This window comes from Pelodiscus sinensis, chromosome 8, assembly GCF_049634645.1.
Source record: "Pelodiscus sinensis isolate JC-2024 chromosome 8, ASM4963464v1, whole genome shotgun sequence".
In the NCBI taxonomy this organism is placed as follows: Eukaryota; Metazoa; Chordata; order Testudines; family Trionychidae; genus Pelodiscus; species Pelodiscus sinensis.
Genome location: NC_134718.1, coordinates 24,108,577 through 24,119,777, shown reverse-complemented (window position 1 = coordinate 24,119,777; position 11,201 = coordinate 24,108,577).

Sequence of the window (11,201 nt, the reverse complement as noted above, 5' to 3'; positions counted from 1 at the left end):
CCATGCTGTCCTCCCCGCTGCTGCCCTGAGTGTCTTGGAAGGATTCCAGGGTCTGGCTTGGGTAGCTGGCGGGATCCCCCCCTAGGATTGCATGCAGCTGGTCGTAGAAGCAGGATGCATGCAGCGATGCACCAGACCATCTGTTTGCCTCCTTTGACTTTATTTTAACATGACACTGATGGACGTCCCTGAGGTATCCTTTCTCCACCATGCACTTTGCGATCTTTGCGTAGGTATCGGCATTTCTTTTGTTGGTTCAGGGCTCCTAGAGAATGGATTCCTCTCCCCACTCCTTGATGAGGTCCAAGATCTCCTGCACACTTTATGCTGGTGCTCTTTTGCCCCTGTAGGAACTGGAGCTCATGAAGTTCATGGAACTTGAACTCATGGAATTCATGGCCACGTGTGCTACTCAGGTGGGCTGCCTGATCTGAGGTGTGTGTGCGATGCTGGCCACAGAGTGAAATTTAAACTTTCCCAAGGCTTTTCCTGTTCACCTGGAGAGCAGTAGAGTCACAAATACTGGCCAGAATGGTCACAGCAAAATACTGTGGGATGTCTTCCAGAGGCCAAGAACATTGACAATTGCCACACTGGATCTACACTACCATAAATTCAACCACTCAAGATCACATTTATGATTTTGCAGCAATACTCCTCGTGAAAAGCAGGAGTACCAAAATCAACTTCAGTGGCCCTTAAAGTTGACGGAATGGGCTTGGTAATGTCGACTTATTTAGAAAATTGACCTTATATGCTGAGAGAATGGATTCCTAAATTTGACCTAAACTCCTAGGCTACGTCTACACCGCAGGCTTTTTGCGCAAGAACAGCTGTTCTTGCACAAGAACTTGCCGGATGTCTACACTGCACACGCGTTCTTGTGCAAGTAAATTTACAGTACAGTGTCGGAAAACAGGGCTTCTTCCGGAAGAGTTATTCCTCTCCGCATGAGGATTAAGCCCTCTTGTGCAAGAGCTCTTCCACAAGAAGGCAGTGTAGACAGTCAACATGAATTTCTTGCACAAGAAACCCCTATGGCTAAAATGGCCATCAGAGCTTTCTTGCGCAAGACAGCATCCACACTGCCATCGACGCTCTTGCGCAAAAGTACATTACTTGGACAAAAGCACATGGCAGTGTGGATGCGCTCTTGTGGAAGACCTTTTGCAGAAGAACTCTTCCGCAAAACAGTTCTTGTGCAAGAAGCCTGCAGTGTAGATGTAGCCCATGTATAGACCAGGCCATAATTTAAGTTAGGCACTAGTAAGGATTGTGTCTATTTTTCTTAAAACCATTTCTGACTTTTATGCCTCACTACTTGTACTCACTGAAAGTTTCTCTTTGTAATTAGTAACTTGTTTTACTGTTTATCTAATCCAGAGTGTTCAAGTTGAAGTGTCTGGGTAACTCTATTTAGTATAACAAGATGGTATATTATTCCCTTAAAGGAATAATAGGCTTAAAACATTTGTACTGACCAGGAGAAGGTTGTGCAGTACAGGACATATATTTCTGGGGTTCAATCCAGGAATCGAGGTGTGTTGGGTCACCTTGTCATATAACCCAGGCTGGGGAGGGCCAGGGTGTAACTGGCAGGATGCAGGGTGTAGCTTGCATGCTGAAGGCGGTTTGTGAGTGGTCCAGGTGGGAGCTACCTCGGCAATCCACTGTAAAGCACCCCTGGTGGTAGAGCAGAAGTGACCCACTGATATGAATTGTACTCCATACACATGTAAGAGGGCACTGTAGTGTGAAAAGGGTTCGAATAGCTGTCTGATGGGTGCAGGACAAACCTGTAATTTTTCTTAAACTGAAGCAGTATGGCTAGAGTGGGTGCAATGAGCAGTTTTTGGTTAAATCAGTTCAGCAAGTTAAAATTCAAACAGATAAGTTACCTATTGCAGATCTAGCTAAAGGTATGTGCCCCCAAAAGATGAGTACAATCCACTATATAGATGCCCATTGCTGCCAGAGTACTTTCAGCTCTTAATGATTTCAACTCCTTAGCTACCACCTAGGCTGGTAAAAGATTCCAGCTTCCACTAGAATAGCAAAAAGACTCCTGATGGAATCTGCTTTAGATCTATCCTTAGAACAGGGGGGGAAAGAAACAGGTTGAACCAGTCTTACAGCTCACACCTGGCGGGCATGAAGCAGGCTAACTCAAACCCTTTCCCCCAACCCAGTACACTCAACTCTGGAAGAGGGAGGCTTCTTTATCTGAGACCACTTACAGTGATGGTGTCTCTCCTGCAAGCACTGGTGTCATATTTTACAGTTCCTACATTTAGGGATAGCATGGTTTGTGACCCTGCAACAGCCCAAATTAGTTACAATACATCACATTCCATTCCAACAGCTGATCCTCCATCAGTCCTGGCTGAATTGGATTTACATAACCACACCCTGGATTCTTTCCCCCATGGTGCTTGGTGAGGGATCTCGATCCTCTTTCGGTGCCCAAAAGACACCTAAAGACAGCGGGGTTGGCGATTTCTTCCCTCAGAGTGCATTTAGCAGCAATTTCAGCCTTCCATCTTCCTGTCAATGACCATGCAGTATGTGCACATCCCCTCACCAAAAGATTTTTGAAGGGGCTCGACAATCTATATCCGGCTCACAGGATCCCATCGGAGCCTTGGGACTTGCCTTTAGTATTGGACAATCTGACTCGCCCCCCATTTGAACCACTTGCAACGTGTGATCTATGGATGCTCACGATGAAGGTGGCATTCCTACTTGCCATTACGTTGGCGCGCCGAGTAAGTGAATTAGTGGCTCTTTCAGCTGACCCACCATACACACTATTCTCCAGCCATGGTGCGGTACTTCATGTACACCCAGCCTTTCTACCGAAGGTCAACTCTGCTTTTCGTATAAATGAACCCATAAGCCTACCAATATTCTACCCAAAGCCTCATTCCTCACTGGAAGAGTCATACCTGCACACCTTAGATGTCAGATGAGCGCTGGCCTTTTACCTCGGCAGAACATGGGTCTTTAGGAAGTCTCAGTGACTTTTCCTGTCTACAGCTGAGTGCTCCAAGGGCAAACAGCTCTCTGCACTGCGCATCTCCAGCCAGATCGTCGCTTGCATCACACGGTATTACGTCCTACGCAACAAACCTCTTCCGTGCCGACTGCGTGCCCATTCTACCAGAGGCGTGGCGACATCCACTGCCTACCTTCGGGGTGTACCATTGCAGGACATATGCCGTGCAGCAACCTGGTTGTCTACTCTCACCTTCGCTAGACATTATGCCCTCATGAACATACTGAAGACTGAACATACTCAGCGGTTGTCCAGGCTGTTTTGTTTACAGCGCAGAGGCAATGAGAAGCACACATCTACCATTGGACCACTGCTGTGTACTCACCTTGAGTAGAGCACCCTCAGGGACACTACTCGATGAAGAAGAGAGAGTTACTCACCTTGTGAGAAACAGGCAGGCAGAGAGGAAAACGCTTTGCTGTCCCTCGGTGAGGTAGGCAAACACGCAGAAAAGCTGAGAACTGGCTGTCCAGGGGGGTCTCTTTAAGCACGAGCCTCAGATAGCCTCAGACAGCAGCCACACAAAGCAACTACTGACCTGATGCCCTGCTGGAACCAATTTCAGCTGGCCTTAAATGCGACCCAGCGTCCAATCAGTGTGGACGCGCTATTTTGAATTAGCAAAACGCTAATTCGAATTAGTTTTTGGGTCTAGATGCGATATTTCGAATTAGCTTATTTTGAAATAAGTTAGTTCGAATTAGCGCTGTAGCGTAGACATACCCAGAGATATTTAGGCACTAATAAGCACTCTGTCCTTTTAAATACACCATTTTATTGTGGTTCATGCCTTCCTTTTCTCCATGTTATTATAAAGAAAAGGCCTTTCTTAGTTAACTTGTAGTTTCAAAGATTCATTAATATCATTCATTTAGTGCATTCATTCCTGCATTTAGGTGCAGGAATTTTGATCCTGTGAAAGCTTTCCTTCCCCAATCTGTCACACCCACTAATAACACAAAAGAGAAGGTAGCAAGGAAGGGAGAGAGAGTCCGAAGGAGGGGAGGTTTGGAAACATCTTACTACACACTTTTCTATGCATCTACTAATAATGCTGTTATTTTCGATGGGTTTTAAGATGCAGCCCTTGATTGTCTCCAGTGCCAGATTTCTACTGGGCAGGAGGCAGTGCCTTACAATACTCTGATGCTATGTCTACACTACCTAGTTATTTCAAAATAAGTTATTTCGTAGCGTAAGCCAGGGTTCTGAAGGACAACTTGCAATGCAGCCAGCTGAAGTTGTTTAGCTATGCAAGACAATTAACTGTTGATATGTAAATACAGCTCATTCTGGGATGGGGGAAAGAACTGAACCATGACTGAAAGCGGTACCACTTCTGGAGGTAAGTCTTGTGCGTGATAAGTCACCTATTGTTAATCAGCACGTGTTTCACCTCCTGAAAACAGATTAACTCGGACGCTTGGAGCCAGCTAGGAGCCATGCCGTCAGGTGTATGTGCTCGATACATGGGTGGATCATTGCGCCGTGCTGTTGAGATAGTAAACTGAATAGCTGCGGTAGACGTCGTGGCTTGGCAACCGACATTCTCGATAATTGTGTTAGTCACATCTGTAGGGGCCAGAAAGACGCTGTCAAAATTACTGTTGCACCCTCCGACGCTATTTTCTCCAGAACTCTTGGGATGAGTGGGAGAGGAGGAAAGGCATAGAGCAATTAGTGGTGACTCCAGTCTAGCAGGAAGGCATCCCCCAAGGAGCCTGCGCCTACGCCCGCTCGTGAGCAAAACTGGTGGCACTTCCTGTTGTAGCAAGTGGCAAAGAAGTCTATGCTGGGGAAGCCCCAAAGTTGAAAGAGGTTGTGAACGACTTCGGTGTGTAACTCCCATTCATGTTGGGAGAAGAATTGCCTGCTGAGGGTATCGGCAATCACATTGTCCTTGCCGGGAAGGTATGCTGCAGTCAGGGTGACACTGTGCCGAATTGCCCAATTCCACAGGCGCATGGCATCTGCGCAAAGGGGGCGTGAACGTGTGCCTCCTTGTCTGTTGACATAATACACCGTGCATATGTTGTCGGTGAGAATCTGTATTGAACGACCTCAAATGATGTGGAGGAAATGCTTGCAAGCACTGAAAAATGCTCGCAGCTCGAGGAAGTTTATGTGTTGCAGTGATTCTTGGGGCATCCAGAGCTCCTGAGCTTGGTGATCCTGCAGATGGGCGCCCCAGCCGAGCAGGGAGGCATCCATCATGATGTGCAATGATGGCTTCTGGCCATGAAAAGGGACCCCTATTAACATGTTCTTGGGGTCGTCCCATCATGCCTGCGAAGTCCGGACATGTTTGGGAATAGAAACTGTCCTGCCTGTGCTGTGCTCCCCGGGTGCGTACACAATGAATAGCCAATGCTGAAGATTGTGTAGGTCAGGGGTTCCCAAATTTTTTGACACGGGGACCAGTAAATCCATTCACGAACTTTTGGAGGACAAATAATGTTCATTTGCATATTCATTAATCAAATGATGAATATTCAAATAAGTTGTTTCTGGTCCTCCCAAATCTCCCAGTGCCAGCTTTAGCAAATCTTTTCATATGGTCACCCACAATATTCTTGCCAGCAAGTTAAGGAATATGGATTGGATAAATGGGCTGTAAGACAGACAGAAAGCTGGTTAGACCAGGATTTCCCAAACTTTTTACTTTAATTGGAACCCTTTTTTTTCAGTTCTGCTTTTTGCAGCCCAAAAATATAAACACATGAAAAACAAACTGAGAAAATACCAGATATATAACATGTCTGGTATTTTTTCAGTAGGTAAGTTGTATTATTACTAGATGTATCAGTTTGTAGTTTCCAACTGCCTGGCTGGTAAATGTGCTCAGGCTGCATGAGTGTGTCTACCAGCCAGATAGTTCACAACGACTCGAGGGGTGTGTGTGGGGGGGGAGGGGGAACAGAGCAATCCCTGTGCCGGACTAACTCATGCTTTGTGGGTGGGAGAGGGGGAGGGGGGGATGTGGTCGGGTAAGTCCCACTCCCTGCAGGCCGATTCATTCCTCCCCCCTGCTCCCTTTGCTACGCCTCTGGCCAGCCCCACTTCCCTCAACCCCCTCCCAGGCAGCCAGTTCTACCCTGCTTCTCCTTCCAATCTCCCTTGGCCAGCCCCGCTGCCTGAGTCCAGCCCTCCTTCCAGTGGCCGCTTCTCCCACCCTGCCCACATCTTCCCTGGCCAGCTCCCTGCCCCCAACCTCACACCTCCCGGTAGCCACGGGCACAGAGTCCGAACTACCGGGGCTTTAAAAATGGCAGCACCCGGCAAGATGCAAATGAAGCCTGGGATATTTAAATCCCGGGCTTCATTTGCAACTTCGGTGGTAGTGTAGAGAACTAGGGTGGTAGTGTAGACATACCCTGTGAGAGAACAAGAACAATTAGCTTAGTTCGAATTAGTTAATTCGAACTAAGCTAATTCGAACTAACGCGTCTAGAGCTAAAAACTAGTTCGAATTAGCGTTTTGCTAATTCGAACTAGCATGTCCACATAAAGTGGACCCTGAACCGGGCTTAAGGATGGCCGGAAGCAGTGCCGGCAGGGCATCAGAGGAGGACTTAGAGCATGGAGCTGCTGTCTCAAGCTAGCCGAGGGATGCGCTTAAAGGGACCCGAACCCCACCCCGGACAGACAGTTCTCAGGGGTGCCCCGCTTGAAAACCAGTCCTCGCTTGGAGTGCCCGGAGTGCCCACACTGGGCACATCACAGCACTCGGCCATCAGACCGGCTGCACTTGCCGCAGGCTGCCATCTGGGGAGAGGGAGCAATCGGGGGGCTGCAGGAGAGGTTCCACCCTAAAAGCCCGCAGAGCCAGCCCAGTCCTCCCCATTGGGGGCATGTACCCCATTACTCCCTCACCTCCTTCCACTTACCCTTCCCTAGCCCCTTTTCTTGATGTACAAAATAAAGGACAATTGTGTTAAAAAATGGAATCTGTCTTTATTGAACAAAACTAGGGGAGACTGGGAAAAGGAGGTGGGAGAGGGGAAGAGAGAGGGTGCGAGAGGGGAGGGCAACTACAATGATCAGGGGTTGGGAACAGGTCCCATATGAAGAGAGGCTAAAGAGACTGGGACTTTTCAGCTTAGAAAAGAGGAGACGGAGGGGGGACAGGATAGAGGTCTCTAAAAGCAGGAGTTGGGTGGAGAGGGTGCATACAGAAAAGTTCTTCATTAGTTCCCATAATAGAAGGACTAGAGGACACCAAACGAAAGGAATGGGTAGCAGGCTTTAAACTAGTAAGAGAAAGTTGTTCTTCACAAAGCAAAGAGTCAACCTGTGGAACTCCTTGCTGCAGGAGGCTGTGAAGGCTACAACTAGAACAGAGTTTAAAGGGACGTGAAATCAAGTGATGGAGGTTGGGTCCATGGAGTGCTATTAGCCGGGGGTAGGAGTGGTGTCCCTGCCCAAGGTTTGGGGAAGGCTGGAGAGGGATGGCACGAGACAAATGGCTTGGTCACTGTCTTCGGTCCATCCCCTCCAGGGTCCCTAGTGTTGGCCGCTGTCGGCAGACAGGCTACTGGGCTAGATGGACCTTTGGTCTGACCCAGGATGGCCATTGTAAGCTCAGGGCTCAGGGTCGGGGGTCTCAGTGGACCCCCTTGATTTTCATGCACACCTGCTCCTGGGTGGCCAGGCTGGCAGCTCTTCTGCCCTAGATGGCCACTTTCCTGTGCCTAGTGCAGAGATCGTGGACAAGGTCCACGATGTCCGCACTAGCCCAGGCGGGTGCCTGCCTCTTGCGGTCCCGGGCAAGCTCCCGGGAGCCGCCAGCCTGGTCCCGGGAAGAGGGGGAGGGCTGGGGGGCATCGGGTGGCTGGCTCGAGCCGTGCCAGGTGCAGGGTCTGCTGGCTGGGTGCTGGCAGGCTTGCACCTGGCACGGGCACTGTAGCCAGCCCCTTTAAGGGGTCCGGAGCCGGGAGGGGGGCAATAGAGTTTCCCTGGTGTTGGCCAGAGTGGCCACCAGGGAAACCTGGGAAGGCCTAGCCTCCCACTAGTTCGAATTAAGGGGCTACACACCCCTTAATTCGAACTAGCTAGTTCGAACTAGGCTTAATCCTCGTAAAATGAGGTTTTCCTAGTTCGAACTAAGCGCTCCGCTAGTTCGAATTAAGTTCGAACTAGCGGAGCGCTAGTGTAGCGCCTATGAAAGTTAGTTCGAACTAACGTCCATTAGTTCGAACTAACTCTGTAGTGTAGACATACCCTAATCTCCCTTTCTCCTCCGAGAGGAGGGGGAGCATATCCTAACTCCTTCCTATCTAGAAGGAAACTGACAAGACTGGATCACGCTCAGCTGAGAGGCGCGAGGCAGCACTCGCACATGCGCGGTCCGGTAGGGCTACTGCTAGTGAAAATTCTCCGGTTTGCGGCGCCGGGACGAGCCCAGCACCTCGAGTGGAGCACCCTCGGGGACACTACTCGACAAAGAAACAGAGTTTGAGAGTCTCTTTCGTGAAACCTTTGGCAACTACTGCTCTAAAAGACCTAAGCAGGCATATTGTGCTGGCATATTTGGAGTCAAAGGAGAAATCCACTCAGGATGCAGAAGGCCCTATGTTAGTTCACAGCACAGCCCCTTTATATGACCTAGCTGTAGAATGCTGGATTGATTTCATCCACTGTGAGAGGCCACCTCTTTTTCCCACACATTTAAATAATTTATATTGCAGGGCTCTGTTGGTTTAGGCAAAAAAGATCCATTTACTTAATTTACATCCTTTACATATTTTAATACTAAACCACAAACTTGGCAGAATATTTTGGAGGGCATTTCCGTTATTATAAATAACTTCTAAGAACTGATTTGAAAAATGGCCCACAAGGGAAGAGATTTTTAGTTCCATCCCAAACTGTTAGACAGAGTAAGATACCGCATAATCAGTAATATGATTCCAATCCATACAACATTCTAATTATTATTTTTCCCTTTGGTAACACCTGGAGGCCATGTGCCCACTGTGTTAGATACTATTTGAACATATAACAAAGTTCTAAGTTGGAATCTTTCTACCTGCGCACAAGACCATGCAATACAAAACCAAAACCACTTATTAGAACTAGGGATGTAAGTGACTAATTGACCAGTTGCTCTCCCCTCCCCTCCCACTTGGTGCCTCTATCAGAAAGAGGCAGCAAGGTGGGGGGAAAGAGGGAGTGCTGGGGGGAGACGACTTAAAAGCTGGTTGCCCCCAGCTCCAGTTCCGTGGATGGGCTCTTGCTACATTTCAAAGCAGAATTGCTCTTATCGACTAATCATATAGTCCATCAACTATTTGATTAGTTGATTAATCTAATTGGAACATCCCTAATTGGAACACCTCAGACTTGCAATGCAAATACAACACCATGCATCTGCAACCCAACAGTGGCTCCATATGTTTCACAACTCTTGATTTACAAGCCATCCCTCAGAACAAATCAACCTTTATTCAAGTTTCCCAGGAGCACGTGCTTCCAGCAGTACTACAGAGTTTAACAGAATGGCTGTCTTAAGAGTATACCAAATGGTTCTTCCAAAAATAATGTGGGTGTGTGGGGGTGATAAATCATTGCAAGGACAAGTTACGCCATTTACCATTAGCTGCTTTAACAACTCTGAAACAGTTTTTTCCCTGCAGTGTAGAAAGCCTTCCTAGAATTTTACATTGTTAATTAAAATGCCTGTGAGGCACAATTTGTTTGTCAAATTCCAGTTTTAAAGGGCCCTGCAATATGATTCTGTATATAGCATAAAGGGGATCATGCCTGCAGCTCTACACATTTAACTGACATTGTCTTGGAACTATAGAAATTTTTACAAAGCATATTTCTCATCCTAGTCCTTTTTCCAGGCAAAATCCTTCAAGTCAGAGTTGACCTTTTCTCCCTCTTGGGTCTAACCGCTTCTTATATATCCTCTTAGGGTGGGGAGGCAGTTTCAAAAGCCAGTTGAAAAAACAAGCATTGATTGCTTCCCATCCCTTAAACAGAATTTTCCCAGGGTTGGAAGTCTGTTCCATTCATCTCATCCGAATGAAAAAATACCAAATTCAAGATTGATTCCAGCACCAGGTGGCGTACTCATATGTCTTTGTAAGACAAACCACAGTTTGGGCTTAAAGGAAAAACAAAACATTTTTACAGATAATTGTTTTGAGCACTGGGCCATTATATTCCTTAATACTACTAATGGCTTTCACTAGAAGACCTAGAATTAATAAAACAAGTTTACGTTTATAACTTTCCCTATAAGAACTGTTAAAATGGCAAGCGACACTTTTCTCTCTGTGAAAGAGCCTGATAAAAGAGTGTCCGTCTGCTATATATATATTGGACAAACTTCTCAGACACTTCGCCAAAGAATCAATGCACATAAAACAGACATCAGGCTCTTTCACAAAGAGAAAACGGTTGCTTGCCATTTTAACCAGACTGACCATTCTCTCAATGACCTTAAAACATGCATATTGCTTCAAATAGATTTTAACTCCAGACTTCAAAGAGAAGCCTCAGAACTGTCATTCATGCTTAAATTTGACACTTTACGTATGGGCCTTAACAAAAATGCTAATTATCTCACCCATTACAAAGATAGCTTCCCAAATTATCGCCCCTAATATCATTACCTCACAGACACTAACCTTCCCCCCTCACCCGCCCTCTGTTCTAAAATCTGATTTGTCAATTTTATATGTGTTCACTTTTTTTTGATTGTATCACTTTGGTATATATGGTCGTGCCAATTTTCTTCCACAAATTGATCTGACGAAGCGTGGCTGGCCCACGAAAGCTCATCACCTAATAAACCATCTTGTTAGTCTTTAAAGTGCTGCATAGTCCTGTCTTTTGTTTCAAATGAGAAAAAGATGTAGCCCTTAGAATCCCAACCAAACAAGCTTTTCATCAAGTTCTAAGTTGGTAAAAGAAACCCGCCTCTGCAAAAGCACAGAAGACAGAGATGGTTTCTCATTATGTTAAACATGATGAATAATTACATGTATATTTTTTCACCATATATATAACTAGCAGAATTAACACAATTATTGAAGTATCATCACATTAATTAGCATAATTAAAAGGAAAACTGACATCCCAAAAATACCGTTAAAATTGATGTATTACTTCAATTCGAACACAGACTACACACTGC